The sequence below is a fragment of the Chrysemys picta genome, chromosome 11 (assembly GCF_011386835.1).
Source record: "Chrysemys picta bellii isolate R12L10 chromosome 11, ASM1138683v2, whole genome shotgun sequence".
Lineage (NCBI taxonomy): Eukaryota > Metazoa > Chordata > Testudines > Emydidae > Chrysemys > Chrysemys picta.
This window is the reverse complement of record NC_088801.1, coordinates 62,209,471-62,230,946: the sequence shown is the minus strand read 5'-3', so window position 1 is coordinate 62,230,946 and position 21,476 is coordinate 62,209,471.

Sequence of the window (21,476 nt, the reverse complement as noted above, 5' to 3'; positions counted from 1 at the left end):
ACTTATTTCATATTCCAGCTCTCTGCTAATATAACCTACTATGCAGGTCTTTTCTCCACAGCTGTGTACTGGGCTGGTGCTGTCAGGGGTTTCTCCACAATAACTCCCAAGATCTTTTCCTCATGGTATCAGACCTGCGAAGCCTCAAATCTGCAACTCTGGGCCATGTGACGGGGGTCCAAATTAGGGACAAGACAAAGAGGTTCAGAGGGAAAAGGCTGAACTGAGGCAAGCTTGTTTTTCTCCTGCTTAAATAAAAAACAAAACAAAATGCTAAAGATGTAAACTATGAGATTTTCTGAAAGTAAATTTCAGCCTAAAGCTGAGGTGTCTACCTTTAAAATGGGATATGTGTATTCTTTGGTGACATTATTTCTGTAATGTCAACAACTTACCAAGCTAGATGCTGTCATTTTGCCTAACAGGGTAGTAGAGTAGTAGTATTAGGGTACGCAGTGTAGTGGTAGCCATGTCGATCCCAGAAGAAGAGCTCTGTGTGGCTTGAAACTTGTCTTTCTTACCCCAGAAGTTGGTCCAATAAAAGGGTAGTAGAGTGACAGTCCCTCTCTATCTTTTTGATTCAGATTCCATTGAAGTCAATGGAAAAAGCTGTTGAATTCAATGGGCACCTGTACCAGTAATAATAAACAGCCCTTTACAATGGATATAAAACATGGACTTTGGTTTGGGCTTTGGCACAAAACTTATTGATAAAAGAGGAGACTTTGTGTTCACTGTACTTTATTTGCTAACAGAGTCTGGTAAAGCTGCATCTCAGTTCTGCAAGGTACTTATGTGTGTGCCTAAATAAGACTATGAATAGCACCAATGAAGTTGGAATAAAGATCTTTTGCAAAATGATTCTTCTACAGATGGAAAAATAATCACAGGATGAACAAGTAACTTCACTATGTCTGTTGCCCCTCGGGCATAAACAAAACTCTTGCCTGATGAAGTCAGTTCTTTAGTCTGGTTCTCAGTGGCAGTTGCTTATCTTTCTAGCACAGCTGGAAGGCAGCTTAAACCACTTATTCCCATCTTGAGTACTAGGTACAATAAGACATGGGATGCTCTGGTTTTAGAAAGAGTCATGAATAAGAACATGCAGTATGAAATGCTAGCGTCTCCTTTTGTCCAGTATAATACTTTGGACTTCTTAAGCACTTTACTTCTTCAGATCACAAAGCAATTTTTCAAAATGAATTTAGCTTCACAACACCTCTTTGAGACGGATATTGCTGCCACTGCTTTAAAGATGAGGAAAACGATCGAGAGAGAGAGAGAGAGAGAGCGCGATAGCTAGTAGCTTGCCCAAGGTCATAGAAGTATTCTGCAGCAAAGCTAGGAATAAAACCCAAATCTCCTGACTCCCTGTCACGTACTTCCTTAAACACAAGAACCACCTGCTCTTCAGTTGTGGATACAATATATGCCAACTCCAGCCAGCTGGCAGCTAAGCCTGTTAGTTTTCCCATACTGATATCATCTCATGATAAGCTTTTGGCCCAGAGTCAAAGTGATTTTCAGGGTTTGAATGATTCAACCTGCTTGTTATTGTTTCAACCTGGTACTATTCATATGCTCAGCTATTTTCCACTGGGATCTGCATACAGTCTGTTGAGAAACAGCTCAAAAGTTACAGATTAATTAAACAGAATAAGACAGAGAGAGGGCTTGATCCTGCAAGCCTTCTGTGCCCAGATTCTGCTACACTGCATGGGAGTTCTGGGCACTGGGGACTTTAGGTAAAACATTCTCTACACATCCCCCTCCTCAAACACTCGTTCGTCATGTCAGAAGTTTCCCCGGTTCCACAGCTTAATCTAACACTGAACTGAAAATCAAACAAGAACTACGTGGAATTCGGTGTGTTTGACATTTTTCTCTTTCTTTCTTGTCATCATCTAGACTGACTGAATCCTTCTCCAGTAAATGCCCCTGCATTGCTGCTGTATGGCACTCATGATGTGCATCTGGCATGGAATCCTCACTCACAGGGATCAATACAGCAGACTGCTGATGAGTGTGGCTTAAATCCTACTCTCATTGCAGCAAGAAACTAGACTGGGTCTCTCACCTCTACTTCCTCAAACAGATGGTAGGAGCATCTAAGTACTTTATTTAAATTAGACAATTTTTAAAGAAACTTTTAAAAAGACTGTTTTACTGCATTAAAAGCCCATTTTACTAGTGTTTTTTTAAATAATTAACTCTAAGTAAGCCAAGTATTATATTATTACCACAAGCTAAAGTAAGAGACAACAAATAAGCCATTACTACTGTTTAATGGCTGGGAAACAGCTTACTGCATTGCATTTTAGGATATCCAGCTACATTTATTTTTATGGGTTTTATTACAAGCGGTAAAATAGTTTATTAACCATTTAACTATAGCACAAATGATTAGATGCACATTTATGCTTGAATAGAAAATAGGGACAAAATCAGAAAGGCTAAGGCACAAAATGAGTTACACCTAGTGAGGAACATAAAAAGCAAGAAGAAGAGGTTTTATAAATATATTAGGAATAAGAGAAAGATGAAGGAAAGCGTACGTTCATTACTTTGCAGAGAAGGAGAGCTAATAACTGATGCCATCAAGAAGTCTGAGGTGTTTTATGCCTATTTTGCTTCAGTATTCAATAAAAAGGTTAATTATGGCCCAATGCTTAACACAATTAGTATTAACAACAAGGGGAAAGGAATACAAGCCACAATAGGGAAAAAACAGGTTAAAGAATATTTAGATAAGTTAGATCAGTGGTTTTCAAACTTGTTAGGCTGCGTACCCCTTTCCAAATAACGTAGTCTATGGCAGGGGTTCTCAGGACAAAGTTTTTGGTTGCCTCGGAGCGCGGCCGCCAACTCTGGCTAGAGGCCGTGCTCTCCCTTTTCCCTAAAATACGTAATTAGCTTTAGGAAAATCAAATAAATATGCACCTAGACACATCCAAATCATTGTAATTTATTTATTGCTAGCTAGTAAGTCTGTTGTGAAAAGTGATATTAAACATACAAGTATCACTTTTCAAAGCAGAGTTACTCAGCTCTGGCAAGCCTGGGGACAAATTAAGCCATGCGGGGAGGGCCAGCGAAGATGGTGTGTGGGGCTGGGGGAGGCAGCGAGAGTTGAAGCCCTGCGGCCGGAGCCCAAAGTCCTGCAGCCGGAGGATGGGGCCCGAGGATGGAGCCCGAAGCCATGTGGCCAGACCCTGGGGCCTGCCGCCACACAGCCAGCACCCAGGGCTGGAACCCGAAGCCAGAGCCTGCTGCCCTGCCACACCCGAGCTGAAGCCCAAAGCCTGAGCGCCACTGCCCAGGGAAGGTGGGGAACTCACTGGCTGCCTGCTTCTCCAGTGTTGTGCCCCAGCTGACTCTAGAGGGGGGCAGGGCCCAACCCCTGCTGGCGGGCCTAGCAACAAACACTAAGGAGGCGGGGGGGAGGGATAGCTCAGTGGTTTGAGCATTGGCCTGCTAAACCCAGGGTTGTGAGTTCAATCCTTGAGGGGGCCACTTGGGAATCTGGGGCAAAATCAGTACTTGGTCCTGCTAGTGAAGGCAGGGGGCTGGACTCGATGACCTTTCAAGGTCCCTTCCAGTTCTAGGAGATGGGATATCCAGGAGAGAGGGAGAGGGGAGCACTACTTTGCCCTCCTCACCCCTCCCAATCACAGCCCAGGAGACTGTGGCCGCAAGAAAAGCCCCCCCATTGGCTGCATTTGAGAAACACTGGTCTATGGCATACCTCCCTCTGAGATAGGTATCCCATAACATACCTATGAAAAGAGAAAAAAAGGTCTGCAAGGGATAACATGATGCAACACAGTGAACAAGCCCTGGAGTGTGTTGTCCCTGATACAATTATTACTATTATAATGAACAATTTTATTATATATACTCATAGTGTTAACCTCACACAGCAAAAAGGAAACATACACCAATGTAGCTGCAGTTTTAACTGAAAGGAGATTAAATGTCGATTAGATTGCCAAATCTTACTAAATAAAATGCATTGTCTGCCATTACAGGGCTTTTCTCGCACACCCCCTGACAAGAACTCACATACCCCTAGGGGTACACGTACCCCAGTTTGAAAACCACTGAGTTAGATGTATTTAAGATGATGGCCTGACGAAATTCACACTGAGGTAATTTATGAAACTAGCTGAAGCAATCTCGGAACCGTTCGCAATTATCTTTGAGAACACATGGAGGACGCGTGACATTCCAGGGGACTGCAGAAGGGCAAACGTAGTAGCCATCTTTAAAAGGGGGAACAAAGAGGGACCAGGGATTTACAGACCAGCCAGCCTATCTTTGATACCTGGAAAGATACTGGGGCAAATTATTGAACAATCAATTTGTAAACTTCTAGAGGATAATAGGGTAATAAGTAATAGCCAACATGGGTTAGTCAAGAACAAATCATGTCAAACAACCTAAGTTCCTTCTTTGACAGAATTACTGGCCTACTGGATGGGGGGAAGCTATAGATACAATATATCTTGATTTTAGGCTTTTAACACAATCCCACATGACATTCTCATAAGTGAATTAGGGAAATGTAATCCAGATTCAATTACTATAAGGTGGGTGCACAACTGGTTGAAAGACCGTAGTCAAAAAGTACTTATCAATGATTTGCTGTCAAATTGGGAGGACATATCTAATGGGATTCCCCAGGAGTCAGTCCAGGGTCTGGTACTATTCAGTATTTTCACTACTGAATTGGATAATGGAGTGGAGTGCATGCTTATAAAATTTGTGGGTGACACTAAACTGGGAGTAGTTGCAAGCACTTTGGAGGACAGCAGGTTAGACTTCAAAATAACCTTGACAAATTAGAGATTTGTCTGAAATCAGTAAGATGAAATTTAATATAGGCAAGTGTAAAGTACTATACTTAGGAACAGGGCTTTGGAGCAGAGCCCGGAGCTGGAGTGTGGAGCAGCTCCGGAGCAGTGGAGCTGCAGGTTTTTGCCTGGAGCTGGAGCGGAGCCAGAACACAGTTCCAAAGCCCTGCTTAGGAAGGAAAAAACAAATGCACAAATACAAAATGGGGAACAACTGGGTAGGCAGTAGTACTGGTGCAAAGGATCTGGGAATTATAGTGGATCACAAATTAAATATGAGTCAATGACAAGGTCCCTCACCAAAGGCTCTTAAGCAAAGTAAGCAGTCATGGGCTAAAAGGGAAGGTTGTCTCATGGATCAGTAACTGGTTAAAAGACTGGATACAAAGGGTAGGAATAAATGGTCAGTTTTCAGAATGGAGAGAGGTAAATAATGGTGTCCCCCAGGGGTCTGTTCTGGGACCAGTGCTGTTAAACATATTCATAAATGATCTGGAAAAGGGGTAAACAGTGAAGTGGCAACATTTGCAGATGATACAAAATCACTCAAGATAGTTAAGTCCAAAGCAGACTGCAAAGAGTTACAAAGGGATCTCACAAAATGGGGTGACTGAGCAACAAAAGGGCAGAGGAAATTCAATGTTGATATATGCAAAGTAATGCACACTGGAAAACATAATCCAACTACACATACAATTAGTTGTTCTCTCTCAAGAAAGAGATCTTGTCATCATTGTGGATAGTTCTCTGAAAACAGCTGCTCAATGTGCAGTGGCTGTCAAAAAAAGCTAACAGAATATTTGGAACCATTAGGAAAGTGATAGATAGATAAGAAGACAGAAAATATCGTAATGCCACTATATAAATCCATGATACATCCACACCTTGACTACTGCATGCAGTTCTGGTTGCCCCATCTCAAAAAAAGATATATTTGAAATGGAAAAGGGACACAGAAGGGCAATAAAAATGGTTAAGGATATGGAACAGGAGAGATTAAAAAGACTGGGACTTTTCAGCTTGGAAAAGAGATGACTAAGAAGGGCGATGATAGAGGTCCATAAAATCATGACTGGTATGGAGAAAGACACAACACAAGAACTAGGGGTCACCAAATGAAATTAATAGGCAGCAGGTTTATAACAACAAAAGGAAGTATTTTTTCACACAACACACAGTCAACCTGTGGAACAACTTGGCAACGGATGTTGTGAAGGCCAAAACTATAACAGGGTTCAAAAAAGAACTAGATAAGTTCATGGAGGATAGGTCCATCAATGGCTATTAGTCAGGACGGGCAGGGATGGTGTCCCTAGCCTGTTTGCCAGAAGTTGGGAATGGGCGACAGGGGATGGGTCACTTGATGATTTCCTGTTCTGTTCATTCTCTCTGGGGCATCTGTCATTGGCCACTGTCAGAAGACAGGATACTGGGCTAGATGGACCATTGGTCTCACCCAGTATGGCAGTTCTTATGTTCTTAACTGAGGCATTTAGGGATTAGCTGAATAAGGGCCCATTTCTGCATCAAGTTAATGGGAGATTTCAGTGAGTTTTGGAATCAGGCCCTTAAAGCTTTAACCAGGCGTGTTTTAAATATTTGTAGGTATGTCTTTATGGGTTTAAGTGCATTAGAAACAGCAAATTTTTTTAGCCTCTGATTTTGTAAACCTTCATTGCTGTTAATAGCTAGAGAAACAGTGCTGAGAGCGTTGGCTGGATTGAAAAGATTTAGCAACAGTATCTTAGTTAGTCTGGTTTTACCTCTGTTCAGGCCTGTTGATTTTGCTTGTGGTTGGGGATGGATAATTAGAGCCATTTCCTAGTAATTAGCCAACACCTTGCCCCCACCACACAGGCAGGCACTGCTGTGATTGGCATGGCAGTGGGGGAGTGTATTACTAGTATGTATGTTTTATAAAGCAGTCACCTCTTGGGATCCCAGCCAGGATCCCAGCTACAAACACGTAGTAAGAGACAGCCCTTGCCTGAAGAGCTTACAATCCAAATAGAGAAGAAAGACAAAGGCTGGGAGAAAAGAAGTTCTAGTATCCCCACTCTACAGATGGTAACTGGGGCACGGTTGGGAGTTAGATGCATAAATGGCTTTAAAAATCTGGCCCTAACTGACTTGCCCAAGGTCACACACAGCCTGTGGCCAAGCTAGGAATTGACCCTAGCTCCCCAGTCTAGTGCCTTAAGACAAGGCCATCCCTCTTCTCTGTTTCCTGCTCGTAGGGAGGCTGTTGTCAATAGTGTTAGATGTGAATGAACTTTTAGTTTTTTAAGTATTGAGGTTTTAGACTTCGCTCCCTGAGTCTCTCACCAACAGAAGTTGGTCCAGTAAAAGATATTACTTCACCCACCTTGTATCTCTGATTTTTTAAGAGAAAGTTTTGCAATTTTTTTGTACTTTTATATTTAACCTGCCACTTTTCCTCCCTCCAACTGAAGCTGAGGTGATCGCTCTTTACCCTGAAGCTTCAGGGATTGCAGTGGGAAGATCCAATGACCAGCTTGCCTAGAGGTAGGTCATGGCCTTATGGTTTCTGCTGGACTAGTCATCCCAGAGGGGGCCTGGCTATGGCCTCAGTCACCTCCTTGTGCTCCAGCTGCTCCCCCAGAGGTTCTGTCACTACAGTGGAGCAAGGTGGGGCCCTGGCCCACCTACTCCACCAGATCCCAACCCATTGCCAGAGAGTGGTTCATGAAGTGTCTAGCCCAGTTATTGAGCTATCCCAAATTATGTTTTCCTCTAGATCACTTCCTGCCAGTCCAAGTGCCTCAGTTCGGGACATGGTTACTGGCTTAGCAGACTGTCCTCTGTTTTTTAGCGCCTTGTTCAGTCAATCTCTTTTAGTGCTTTCAACTCCCAAAGAGCGGGTCAGGGAAATCCCAGTCACTGCTGCTAGAGCAGCCCTCACAAAGCTGCTGCAACTTCAGGCACAGCTCTTGGCATGAGCCACGCTCCCTGGTGCCGCATGCAGCTCTTTTCCTGGGCTACCAGTGTCCTTTTAAACTGTTTCTCCACTGGGAATGTGCCCTGTTCCTGTTGACGAACAGGGCCTTCCTAGCCCACTATTGTTCTACTCCCAGCACTGGTTGTGTGGAGCCTGTAGACCCCATCACAGGGACCAAGCTTTGGGAATCATACGACAACCATTTTGGGATATCCATTGTGGTATAATGTAGCCACACAATGGAAAGACTGTACCTATGTTGGAAAGGGAGTCTGTTTGCCAACAGCACTGAGGCATCTGCCATTTTGTACTGTATTTTGGGTACAGAACATTACAGAGCAAATCCCCAAGTGCTCTCTCTTTTTTGGTTACTTTATACAACATCCAGCACCTATATTATCCATGTGACATTGCAGCTGAATGAGACTAAACACAGTCTAACTACGGGTATGTCTACACAGCTCCTGTGCTGGGAGGGAGCTCTCCCAGCACTATAATAAAACCAACTCCGTGAGGGGAATAGCTACCAGTGCTGGGAGCGCGGCTGATTTACCCCAGTTTCCTTGAGATCAGAATCAGGCCCAATAGCCGTCACTGTTGCAGAAAGAGAAAATGGTGTTTGGGTAAGAATCCAAAAGTTTTCTTCTTTGAAGACTTAGGACCAGAGTCTGAGCTGGTATAAACTGGTGTAAATTAAAATCAGTGGAGCTACATCAGCCGAGCATCTGGTCCCTAGTTTAACATGCGGCATAATTCAGATGAAGCTATATACAAGGTGATCCGTGCAACAAATCAAACAAAAAATACAGAAATCTTAACAAGCCCACTTTGCAGCATAGATTGAGGAGACTAAGATGCAGCATATGATTGTAAATGGTAAATTGAACAAATTTATTGAATACTATCTCTTTTTCCGAAGGCATCAGTAGAATCCAATACCTTAAACAGTGACAAATGAAAGAAAATTCTCCTAGTTATTGGCATTTGCATCTCACAACACAAGGCCAGAGCAGATCTGGCACTTGATGGATGCTATGGTAATCATGCTACTGTAGTATTGTATGGGGGTGTTCTCATAAACAGGGAGCAAAGTAGAATGACAGCCTATGTGCTACCTGGAAAAAGGAGGACTTTATTTAAATGCCTGTTGCAGACATGCTGGAACCAATTCGCCACTGCCTTGCCCAGTGGGTGCTTTTTTTTTTACACCTATGCAAAGGAGGTGCAGAAGGGCAGCCTTTTACACCCACCTTGACGAGTTGAGGTTGGAGATGTAAAAAGGATCAGAGAGCTAAGGATTAAATTGTTGTTCCTGAAAATGACAGATCTTAAATACCTAGCTCAAATATCAACTATCATTGCAGCACTCAAAAGGAGGACAACATAGCTGTCCTGGGCTTTTATAGCTGCTAGCAAAAAATGGAAACACAAGGTATGTTTACACTGCACATTCCTTAAGGCAGCATGTAGATGACATACACTGCGTTCTCTCCTAGCATGGGTATAATCAGCAGAGGCACTCAGGTGAGTAAAGATATGCCTGAATCCTGTGGTTATGTACCCTATGTGACTCTTTACACACTCAAGCGGTGCCACCTCTGTCTACACTGCTATTTTTATCAGTGTAGGGCCCAACCGCCTCCCTGCTGCCAGAGCCTTTCCCCTCCGCAGGGAAGCTCCCAGCAGTGGATAAAGGCTCCAACAGCTCCTTGCTGGCCAAGCCTTCCCCTGCCACAGGGAGCTGCCTGAGCTTTTCCCGGCTGCTGTCTCTCTGATACATGTAGCTACACAGCACAGCACACACAGTGGTGTTCCACAATGGACACAGCCTGCTTTTCACTGCGGCATGTAGCCACGCACACCCTACACCCTGCTGACAGTGGTGTGCAGTCTAGACATAGCCACAGAGTTATACTCTGAGCAAAATTACTACTTTAAGTGTTTGAATTTGGAGGGAATGCTAAAATGGTTTCTTAATGAGTTTGTTATTGATTCACAACCCGTGTTGCTCCACTGGATTTTCTATCCACAGCAAGAGGTGCCTGACGGCTGCTGCTTAACATATACCTTCCCACCCTCTGCTCAGCCTACCAGATTCCTTCAGGTTTTCCCCACAAATTGCATCTTGGGGAATTTTGTCTTTGCACTTTAAATCCACTTAGGGCCTTAAAGTAGATTAAACTGATATAAAGCCTTGGATTAGTATAAAGTACAAAAAATATAATTTGAGGGGTTGGGAGACAATTCCCCCCCCCACACACACACTTTATAAACATGGAATGCTCTAAACAAGGGCCATGCTGATTACTGGCAAAAGAAGAATGTTCAACCCTCACATGTTCAACATCAGTATTTTACTGTCTCCAGACGTAACTTAATCATTCATCACATGAAATGTGCAGAATTTTGCCTCCGCTGTTGTCGATACTTACAAAGGTGAACTGTCAGGTTGGAGGGAGGTCACCAGTGGAGTTCCTCAAGGTTCGGTTTTGGGTCCGATTTTATTTAATCTATTTACTACTGACCTCGGAACCAATTGTTGGAGTGGGCTGATAAAGTTTGCGGATGACACAAAGTTGGGAGGTATTGCCAATTCGGAGGAGGATCGGGATAGTCTGCAGGGAGACTTGAATGACCTTGTAAATTGGAATAACAGAAATAGGATGAAATTTAATAGTGAAAAGTGTAAGGTGATGCATTTAGGGATGACTAACAGGAATTTTAGTTACAAGCTGGGGACGCATCGGTTGGAAGTAACGGAGGAGGAGAAAGACCTCGGAGTCCTGGTAGACCGCAGGATGACTATGAGTCGGCAATGTGACGTAGCGGTGAAAAAAGCCAATGCGGTCTTGGGATGCATTAGGCGAGGTATATCTAGTAGGGATAAGGAGGTGCTGCTTCCGTTGTACAAGGCACTGGTGAGACCTCATTTGGAGTACTGTGTGCAGTTCTGGTCTCCCATGTTTAAAAAAGATGAACTCAAACTGGAACGGGTACAGAGAAGGGCCACTAGGATGATCAGAGGAATGGAAAACCTGTCGTATGAAAGGAGACTCGAGGAGCTCGGTTTGTTTACCCTAACCAAAAGAAGGCTGAGGGGGGATATGATTGCTCTCTTTAAATATATCAGAGGGATAAGTACCAGGGAGGGAGAGGAATTATTTCAGCTCAGTACTAATGTGGATACAAGAATGAATGGATATAAACTGGCCGTGGGGAAGTTGAGGCTTGAAATTAGACGAAGGTTTCTAACCGTCAGAGGGGTGAAATATCGGAACAGCCTTCCGAGGGAAACGGTGGGGGCAAAGGACCTGTCTGGCTTTAAGATTAAGCTAGATAAGTTTATGGAGGGAATGGTTTAATGGGATAACATGATTTTAGTCAAATGAACAGTGTGCCATCGCTGGTAAATAGTATCAATGGCCAATGAGGGTCTGGCTGGAGAATCTTGCCTACGTGCTCGGGGTTCTACTGATCGCCATATTTGGAGTCGGGAAGGAATTTTCCTCCAGGGTAGATTGGCAGAGGCCCTGGAGGTTTTTCGCCTTCCTCTGCAGCATGGGTCGCTAGCTGGAGGATTCTCTGCTACTTGAAGTCTCTAAACCACAGGATTTGGGGACTTCAACAGCAGAGTCAAGGGAAAGGGGTTGGGACGGCTTTGTGGCCTGCATCATGCGGGAGGTCAGACTAGATGATCATAATGGTCCCTTCTGACCTTAAAGTCTATGAGTCTATAAAACATCTGTAAATTCTTCTCAAATGCAGCTCTTCCATTGCCAAAAAACAGGAAGTAAACTTGATATCTTATGCAAGCAAGGTTATTTGCCCTGCAATTTGCTTGGAGAGATGAGAACAGCTTAGCATTAATAAATAATAATATAAAATAATACCAATTACAGTAGCCTGGGAACAGAAAAACTAGGGAAGAGTCAGGTCAGTCTTTGTAGCACTCTTGGCTACTACAGTGCCCTTCTCGTTTGCAATTGCCAAGTCCTAATTCTCTGGACTCCAGCACATGCAGGATACTCGCGTACAGGCCCTTTACATAGAACCATAACCACATCACTCCCCCAGAAACACGTTTTTGTACCTTCATTCTAGGATCCACTTATTTATCCTAATTTTTATTTTTAGCCCTTCCAAGCTACCTCACTCTGTCTGCTCATCTGGCACTGGCCCCATTCCTGTCCCTTCACACCAGCCATCTGTTGCAAGAGCCTTCTCCTCTGCAGCACCTGTCATCTCACTTCCCGTCGCTTGCTTCACTGACTTTCTGCCCACTTTTAGACCTCACCTGGCTTGCATAGTGCCAGTTATTACTTTGTCTGTGCTTTCAATCACTGAACTTTATTATATTATTTAAGTCAAAAGCTTTTTAGCATACAGTTTATAGCAAAGATTACACACAAACGAACCTGATCCTGCCACCCTTTTCCATGAGAGTTTTTGTTTCTCATGTGAAAAGGGCAGTTAAATTCAATGGGACTAGCGTCTAATACTTTGCCTGCAATGGGAAATAGCCTGGAATAGCTATTCTGCAATAGCTCTCCATGTGAATGCTTAACCCACAATGAGCACTGGTTTACACTGGGAAGTTACATCAGCATAGCTAGGCCTCTCAGGGGTGTGCCTTTTTCACACCCCTGAGACGTAGCTATGCCAACCTAACCCCTGGTGTAGACAGTGTTAGGCCGATGCAAGAATTCTTCCATTAGGGCCGGCTCTGGCTTTTTTGCCGCCCTAGGGAAAAAAGCCCCCCGCCGCCCCCGCGCAGCAGGGGAGGACGCCGAGCCCAGCCGCGGGCCCGCAATCCCCGACCAGCCGGAGCGCCGGGGGGAGGGCAGCGAGCTCGCCGCGGCCGCTGCTCTCCCTGGCGTCCAGATCCCCGGGAGGAGGGCGGAGAGCCCGCTGCGGCTCCCCGCTCTCCCTGGGGGCCAGAGCGCTGGGAGCAGGGCTGAGAGCCCGGCCGGGGCTCTCCGCTCTCCCTGGTGGCCAGAGCGCCAGGGGGAGGGCAGAGAGCCCCCGGCGGCCAGAGCGCTGGGGGGAGGGCGGCGAGCTCGCCGCGGCCGCTGCTCTCCCCGCAGGCCAGAGCGCCGGGGGGGGGAGGGTGGAGAGCCCCCGGCGGCCAGAGCGCCGCGGGAAGGGCGGCGAGCCCGGCCGGGGCTCTCCGCTCTCCCCGGCGGCCAGAGTGCCGGGGGGAGGGCGGAGAGCCCCTGGCGGCCAGAGCGCTGGGGGGAGGGCGGCGAGCCCGGCCGGGGCCCCGCTCTCCCCGACTGGCCGGAGCGCTTGGTGGGCTGGTGCCTGGAGCCGACCCTGTCTTCCGTCAATGGAAGTGGAATAACTACAGCACTGCGAGAACCCCTTCCATCATTGTAGTGAGTGTCTACACTGAAACACTGCAGCTGTAGCATTTTAAGTGTAGACATAGGCACTTTTAGGGTACGTGGGTTTAGCTTACTCCACTTACATGAAACCACAGAAAGGCATTCTTAATTTGAAATACCTATTGCACTTTAAATTCGCTCCCTAGCTTATTTTGCAATAGCTTCCCCATGTAGACAAACCCCTAGTTAATACTTCACAAATTCATAATGGGGGAACAGAATGTTACATATGTCCTCTATTCAGATTTCCTTGTGGCCCAGGGAATAAAACATGCTGCCCCCTTGCATGGATCTGGCCAAATCTATGCCAGCTCTAAGAAGCAGTCTGCTCTCTTTGAAAAGAAAGTTACAGCTTCATCTCAATTGGGACATATCCAGAACTGCTATAAAAGTGCTATGAAAAGGGTACTATTTTTCACTTCACAGCCTGCATGACATTCACTTTGTGCAAAATCTCCGCTTTCATTTCAGAAAGAAGTTTCTAGCTATCACTAGAAAGAAAACCTTCCAAATGTGAACCGAGGGTAAACAGACACAAGGCTGCCTTCCTGAGGCTGCAGCCAGCCTGAAACAATGGCTCAGAGAGGTGTGAACTCCTCTGTCCCCTATTAATCTCACTGGAGTGAGAACTAAAACAACCCTTTAGGGTCAACATTAACGTTCATCATTGCTGATCACTTTAATGGATGGAATGGATGAGAGAAAGCCCCAGGTGCTGAGAAATTGGGAATTGCTGTGAGGAAAGAAATGCAGAGGGAAGAAAGAAGGAGAGAATGAAAAAGAAGAGGGAGAGAAATGAAGGTGAAAAGGAAAAGTGGGTGGTGGTCCCATGAGGGGGCCACATGATTTCCCACTGAGTGATACCAAATGTGAAAACAAAGTACTTAATAAAGAATAGTAATTAATAAGTTGAGATACTGTCAAATTCTATATTTGATCTTTGTAAAAAATGTCCATTGACATTGGTGGGAGCATGTTATCCTAAATATATACTCTGGCCCATGAATCATGCCTAAAAATGGAATTTGGCCTTCGCTGAGTGACACCTGAAAAATCTTGTGGCATTTTAGATGCCATGGCATGGTCGCAACTGTACTATGAATGATATTCACACTTAAGTTAGAGGGAAATGCTAGGAGGCAAATACAATGGATGCCATTTAATAGGAATCCTGATACACCTCTACCCCGATATAATGCGAATTCTGATATAATGCGGTAAAGCAGTGGGGGGCGGGGCTGCGCATTCTGGTGGATCAAAGCAAGTTCGATATAACGCAGTTTCACCTATAATGCAGTAAGATTTTTTGGCTCCTCAGGACAGCGTTATATCGAGGTAGAGGTGTATTATCAACCTCCAGTGGGTAGCAACATTTTCTAATCCTGCCCCACTGACTTTAATGGTAATAAGATTTGGATATTGGCAACAGGCATGTTGCTGCTGACTTTTTGATGTGCCTCCCCTGTCTGCAGCCCTGCAAGCCTGCCTGTGGCTGGGAGGGGAGGCTGCAGGCAGGGCAGCAGCAGGGAGGTTTGCGGGGTTTCAGCCAGGAGAGGAAGAACTGGGACATGCCAAGCCCAGGCTCCTCTACTGTACAGCCCTGCAACCCCCACCGCCCACATGGAAAGCCCCAGCATCTGGGCTGCATCCCTCCTGCTACCCTGCACGTAGCTGCCCCTCCCAGACGCAGGCAGGTTTGCAGGCAGGGAGAGGTACCACACATGTCCCAGTGCTTCATTCCCTGGCTGCACCCCTATGGACTTACTTTCTGCTTATTGGCAATCTTTGGATAATAGCAACTTTTTGCTGGGAACTGAGAGGTTGCTAACAAGCGGAATCCACGGTAGGAGGGAAAGAATAGGGTAAAAGACTCAGAAAATCTGAAGACCGAAGTCCTCAATGGGAACAAATATCTTTCTTGACTATTCTATAGCTGAATATTTATAGCACTGTATCGATAAGATGCAGGAATAATACAAACAGCTAGTGATACAGCAGAAGCAAGGTACTATCACAAAGTACGTTGCATATGGCCTGAAATATGCCTTCTATTCGGGGCTATTACATTATAACTAGCATAATGAGATGTGTCATTGGTTCCACCCACTACTGTTTTTTTTCCAGTGGTCACTCATTCAGTGCAGTGGTCATGAGTACTCTACATCTCTAAAGTAGTGTTGATAGCAAAGAAAATCGCTTGCATGCCATCTTGGCTACAAGAAAAAGAAAGGTTCATTCAGATAATCAGTATTTCTTGGTGCATCTGATCCAGAAAGAGGGAAATCCCAGCAATGAGCAAATCTCTTTGGTCTGAAAATCCAGTTTTAAATCTCACAAGTTCAGGCTTTCTGGCAAAACTTCCATGCTTTAAGGTTTCTGCCAGTCTGAAAAACAGCAAGGACAGGCTCTTCTTGTGGTACGTTACCAGTCATAACTCTGTACATATCTTTATTAGCAAGTTCCCTCCAGAAACATACATCATATTCAGCTGACCTACTCTGTGAAGGGTAGGGCAGCAAATTAAAATAATGCCTCATTTCTTCTTTTCACCTTAATCCTTTTACCACATCATTGCAAAGCTTCAGCCGCATCCTCAGCCAAACCCAGAGACAAAGAAGTGTGCAGTTCACAGCTCACTATGAGGCGAAGCAAGAGCACCGCCATTTGGTTAAATAAGGTTACTGTCAAAGGCTCTGCCATATATTTACTAGTTCTGGTTGAACAATATAGTTATCACAGGACTGATAACACAGAAATGGGTAACAGATTTGTAAGACCACGTTTCAATGCTGTTACTAAGTAAATGTTCAAAATGCTCCTATTCAAAATTGCACTTCACTAAAACAAAAAATACATTTTAATTTTTCTGTCAAGTTTTCATTGACTGACTCTTGAAGGCAAGTACCAATGAATATTTCCAAGAACAGGATGGAAAAGCTATGTCTGTCTCTTCCACTCCTTCAACTTACAGCATTCTATGAACTTCACATTTACATCAGTAGGCAATAACACCATTATTTTGGTTTATCCTTTACTATGTAGTGGGCCAGTGGACATTGTGTTGCATCACAGAATCATAGGACTGGAAGGGACCTCGAGAGGTCATCCAGTCCAGTCCCCTGCACTCATGGCAGGACTATATACTATCTAGACCACCTCAGACAGGTGTTTGTCTAACCTGCTCTTAAAAATCTCCAGTGATGGAGATTCCACAACATCCCTAAGCAATTTATTCTTGTGCTTAATCAACCTGACAATTAGGAAGTTTTTTATAATGTCCAACTGTGACAGGGCAGAGCGGCCCCGCACTGGCGCAGCAGGGGTTAATGCTTCCTTCCTGGCAGAGAAAGCCCCGCCCCGGAAGCCCGGCTGGGCATGCTCCAACTGGAGGCTAGGTATAAAAGCCTGCAAAGCTGCTCAGTTGGGGCTGACCACCGGAGGAGAAGGACGCACACAGCCAGCTCCTGAGGAGGAACAGCCCATGTTCCAGGCTCCAGGAGCCAGCCTAGCTGGCCCAAACCCTGCATCTCAGATGGAGAACCCGCCAGAGGGGAACGGGCTGGAACCCACGTCTCCAGAGAAGACGACATTGGGGGTAGGAAGTGACCCAGGGGAACTTTAGGGACGAGCCGCGTTAGAGCAACACTGACGTTTGGTGTGCGGTGGCCGGATCCCCGCCAAGCGAACGGCAAGGGGAACCCCGCCATTAGGAGAGCCCTGGGTCAGGACCCGGTTGGAGAGGGAGGGCCCGGGTCCCCCTACGCCTCTGGCTATTGGGCCATGCTATCCCGCTACTGAGGGGAGTTATATATGGACTCTGGCCGTTGGGCCACACTACCCTGCTACTGAGGGAGAGACGACGGATAGGACACCACCAGGAAGGGGCGCTCCACTGGACAGAGCTAATTCCCCGAGACAACCAGTAGGAGACGCCAGGTGGTGAGTCCCAACCTCATTACACTGGTGGAGAAAGTGGGCAATGATCAGGGCCTGAAGTAAGGACCCAGAGACCCACGATGGAACTGGAAAAACTTCTGAAATGGCTCCTGGAGAACCAACAGCAGCAGACGGTGCAACAGCAGCAAGCCCAGCTGCTCCAACAGCTGGCAGCCCCACAACAGCTGCAAGCAGTGCAGGAACAGCAGCAACAGCTGATCCGGGAGCTGAATGCCCAACAAACCGCCAACCAGGAACGACTGTTTCAGCAGATGGCTACACTGCTAGGGCATGCACCGGGCCCGCCCGTAGGCACAGCCAGCGGCAGTGCATGTGATGGTCTCGGAGGATTGCCAGTATGCCTAACAAAGATGGGGCCGGGGGATGATCCCGAGGCCTTTCTGGTAATGTTTGAGCGGGTGGCAACCGCCGTCCAGTGGCCCAGTGCGCATTGGGCCACTATTCTAGCTCCTTACCTGACAGGCCAGGCACAGGCCGCATATCGCAACCTCAACCCACAGGAGGCGCTGGATTATTCCAAGGTCAAGGTGGCCATTTTGGATCAAACTGGGATTAGCCCCGAGACTTACCGCCAGCGGCTCCGATGAGAGACACACGCACCAGGGGATAGGCCTCGAGTTCTGGCACAGCGCATTCGCGACCTCTGCTGGAGATGGCTCAAGCCAGAATACCAGACGAGTGTCCAAGTAGCCGAGTCGGTGGCTTTGGAGCAGTTCCAGCAGATTCTCCCTACTGGACGGAGGGAATGGGTGCAACGGCACCGCCCGAAGACCCTCGCAGAAGCAACCTCCCTGATGGAGGATTACCTGGCTGCCGAGGGAGAACTGAAGACTGCCTCCAAAGGAGGGACACAGGGTGAACTGAACTGGGACCCCGCAAGGGGGACGTGGGGAAACCCTATGTCCGCCCCCAGCCCTCAGCAACCACACCCGACCCGTATTGCGAGGGGGCCTCCAGGGGGGAATCTCATGCAAAGCCTAGGCGATTCGCCGGGGAGGTAGTGTGCCCCGCAGAGTGTCACCCAGAATGCCCCACCCGAAGGAAGAGGGAGAGGTGTTATGAGTGTGGATAGATAAGGCATTTCCGGAGGGATATGGACTGTAATTAAGGGCAGGTTTGGACCACGGGGCAGCGGGCCCGGAGGTGGGGACCGGGCAAGATTCTTGCACCAGTGAAAGTGGATGGGACACCCACCATGGCATTGGTAGACTCCAGATGTAGCGAGACCATCATCCGGGCAGGGCTGGTAGAACCCACAGGGCCCATGGGGGCCCCCCATACACCTGCAGTGTATCCATGGTGATGTAAAACCCTACCCCACCGTCTGGGTACAGCTCGAGACAGCACGACAGGGAGGGCGGTGCCTAGTGGGGGTGGCCCGAAAATTAGCTTACCCGGTGGTACTGGGATGCGACTGGCCAGGCTTTGCCACACTCCTACAAGAGTGGAGTGTCCTACTGGCAAAGACAAGAGGTAGCCGAGCCAAAACACCAGGACTCTTAGGCCAGACCCCACCGGACAACCCCCTAGAGGGCCCTTCGGGGAATCGTGGGGTAGACGAAGAGGGCCAACCCCACACTGAAACCCGGACAAAGGAGGGCCAGAGATGGCTGGAGATAAACCCCGATTTTCTAGAAGAGCAAAGGGGGGGAGCAGGCGACGGGCGCCCCTGGGGAAGAGGACCCACTCGGACGCCCGCAGCAAGGACCCCGCTTCAAGATCCATAATGACCTACTCTATTGGGTGGTCCAGGAACCCCAAAGGCAGGAAGAACTACGCCAGCTGTTGGTCCCACGGCGGTTCTGGTGGGACCTGCTCCACTTGGCCCACTCCGTACCCTGGGCGGGACATCTGGGGAGGGAAAAGACCCTACAATGGGTGGCCCAGAGGTTCTTCTGGCCGGGCATCCATCAGGAAGTACGGGACTACTGCGCCTCATGCCCCGAGTGCCAGAAGGCCAGCCCGAAAGGGGTCCCGAAAGTGCCCCTCGTGCCTCTGCCGGTGGTCGGAACACCGTTTGAGTGGATTGGCCTGGACTTGGTGGGGCCCTTGGACAGGAGCAGCTCTGGACATAAATATATCCTGGTGGTGGTTGACTATGCCACAAGATACCCAGAGGCCGTGCCCCTCCGGGCCGCCACGGTGCCCATCATCTCCAATGAGCTCCTGCATATCTTTGCCCGGGTCAGGCTGCCCCGAGAGATGTTGACGGACCAGGGGACCAACGTAACCTCTAGGCTGATGGCGGAATTGTGCTGGCTGTTAAACATTCGTGCACTGAAGACCTCAGTTGATCACCCACAGACGGATGGGTTAGTCGAGGGGTTCAATGGAACCCTGAAATCCATATTGAGGAAGTTTGTGGAAGATGAGCCCCGACACTGGGATAAGCTACTGCCTGCGCTCCTCTTTGCCATAAGAGAGGTACCACAGGCGTCAACAGGCTTCTCCCCATTTGAACTCCTCTATGGACGGAGACCCTGGAGGATCTTAGACCTCTTGAAAGAAACATGGGAAGAACAAGAGACCCAGGTCCGAGGATCCATCCAATACATCCTCCATCTCCGAGAACGGCTCCGCGAGTTAGGCACCTTGGCATGTGAGAAGCTGGAGAGGGCCCAACGCAATCAAGAAGCTCAATACAATAAAGGGGCCAGGATGAGAAGCTTTGAGCCGGGGGACCGAGTCCTCCTGTTACCTTCCTCCGACTCCAAGCTACTAGCGAAGTGGCAAGGCCCCTTTGAGGTAACTAAGCGAATAGGGCCCGTTGACTATGAGGTCCGGATGTCGGGGCGGAGGAGAGACACGAAGGTATACCATGTGAACCTCCTCAAGGCCTGGAGAGACCGGGAGGGCATGATGATCGCTCCGAACCCGAGTTGGGGCCTTTGATGGGGGAACCAGAGGAACCAGGGATGGCAGCAATAAGCCCAGAGCTCAACCTGATACAGCAGGAGCAGTTACACCAGTTGGTAGCCACCTTCCCTGCAGTCCTATTGACACAGCCAGGAAAGACCACGTTGACCAGCCACCACATCGCCACCCTCCCTGGCAACAAGGTGAGGGAGAACCACCGGCACCTTCCTAGGAAGCTGTGGGAAATGGTGAAAAAAGAGCTTGAGATGATGTTGGCACTGGGAGTCGTAGAAGAATCAAGAAGCGAATGGCAGAGCCCCATACTCCTTGTCCCCAAACCAGATGGGACAGTCTGATTCTGCATAGACTTTCACAAGATAAACGCGATCTCCCGTTTTGATGCCTACCCCATGGCATGGGTGGACGAGTTGCTGGAACAATTGGGGAAGGCTGAATTCATTTCTACCCTGGACCTGACCAAGGGATATTGGCAGATCCCTCTGACACCCACCTCTAAAGAAAGGACAGCTTTTCCCACACCCTTTGGCCTCTTCCAATTTACGATGATGCCTTTCGGGTTACACGGGGCCACAGCCACCTTCCAGCGACTTATGAATCAGGTGCTGAGTCCCCACGGGTTGTACGCCGCAGCATACATAGACGACATCGTCGTCTACAGTTGTAGTTGGGAGGAACATCTCCAACACCTCACTGACGTGCCCTGGGTAAGGCCGGTCTCACTACAAATCCGGCCAAATGCCACTTGGGCCAACAGGAAGTAACATACCTAGGCTACATAGTGGGTCGGGGAAGACTCCGCCCGTTGGTGGACAAAGTCGAGGCCTTGAAGAGCTACCCCACGCCTACAATGAAAAGACAAGTTTGGCAGTTCCTAGGGCTAGCCGGATACTACCGATGGTTTGTGCCCAACTTTGCCACACTCGCGGCCCCCCTCACAGACCTGATGAGAAGCTCCCAGCCCAAGAAGGTCCAGTGGTCAACAGCCTGTGAAGAAGCTTTTGGTGCCCTGCGCAACCACTTAACCCGGGAGCCGGTACTGAGACAGCCAGATTTCGCGAAGCCCTTTATTCTCCAGACCGACGCCTCTGAGGTAGGGCTGGGAGCCATGTTGTCCCATGAGGAGGAGGGATAAGAGCACCCCATCTTATATTTAAGTCATAAGCTGTTTCCCCGAGAGACCCAGTATTCCACTGTAGAGCGAGAGGCCCTGGCAGTTAAATGGGCGATTGATGCACTGAGGTATTACCTGTTAGGGAACACTTTCTCCCTGGTGACGGATCACGCACCCTTCAGATGGATCAATAGTATGAAGGAAACGAATGCACGGATCATGCGGTGGTACCTGTCCCTCCAACCCTACTCCTTCCAAGTGTCACACCGGCCGGGGAAGGCCCATGGGAATGCGGACTTCTTTTCCCGCCTCGGGGAAGGGGAAGAAGGGCCTCA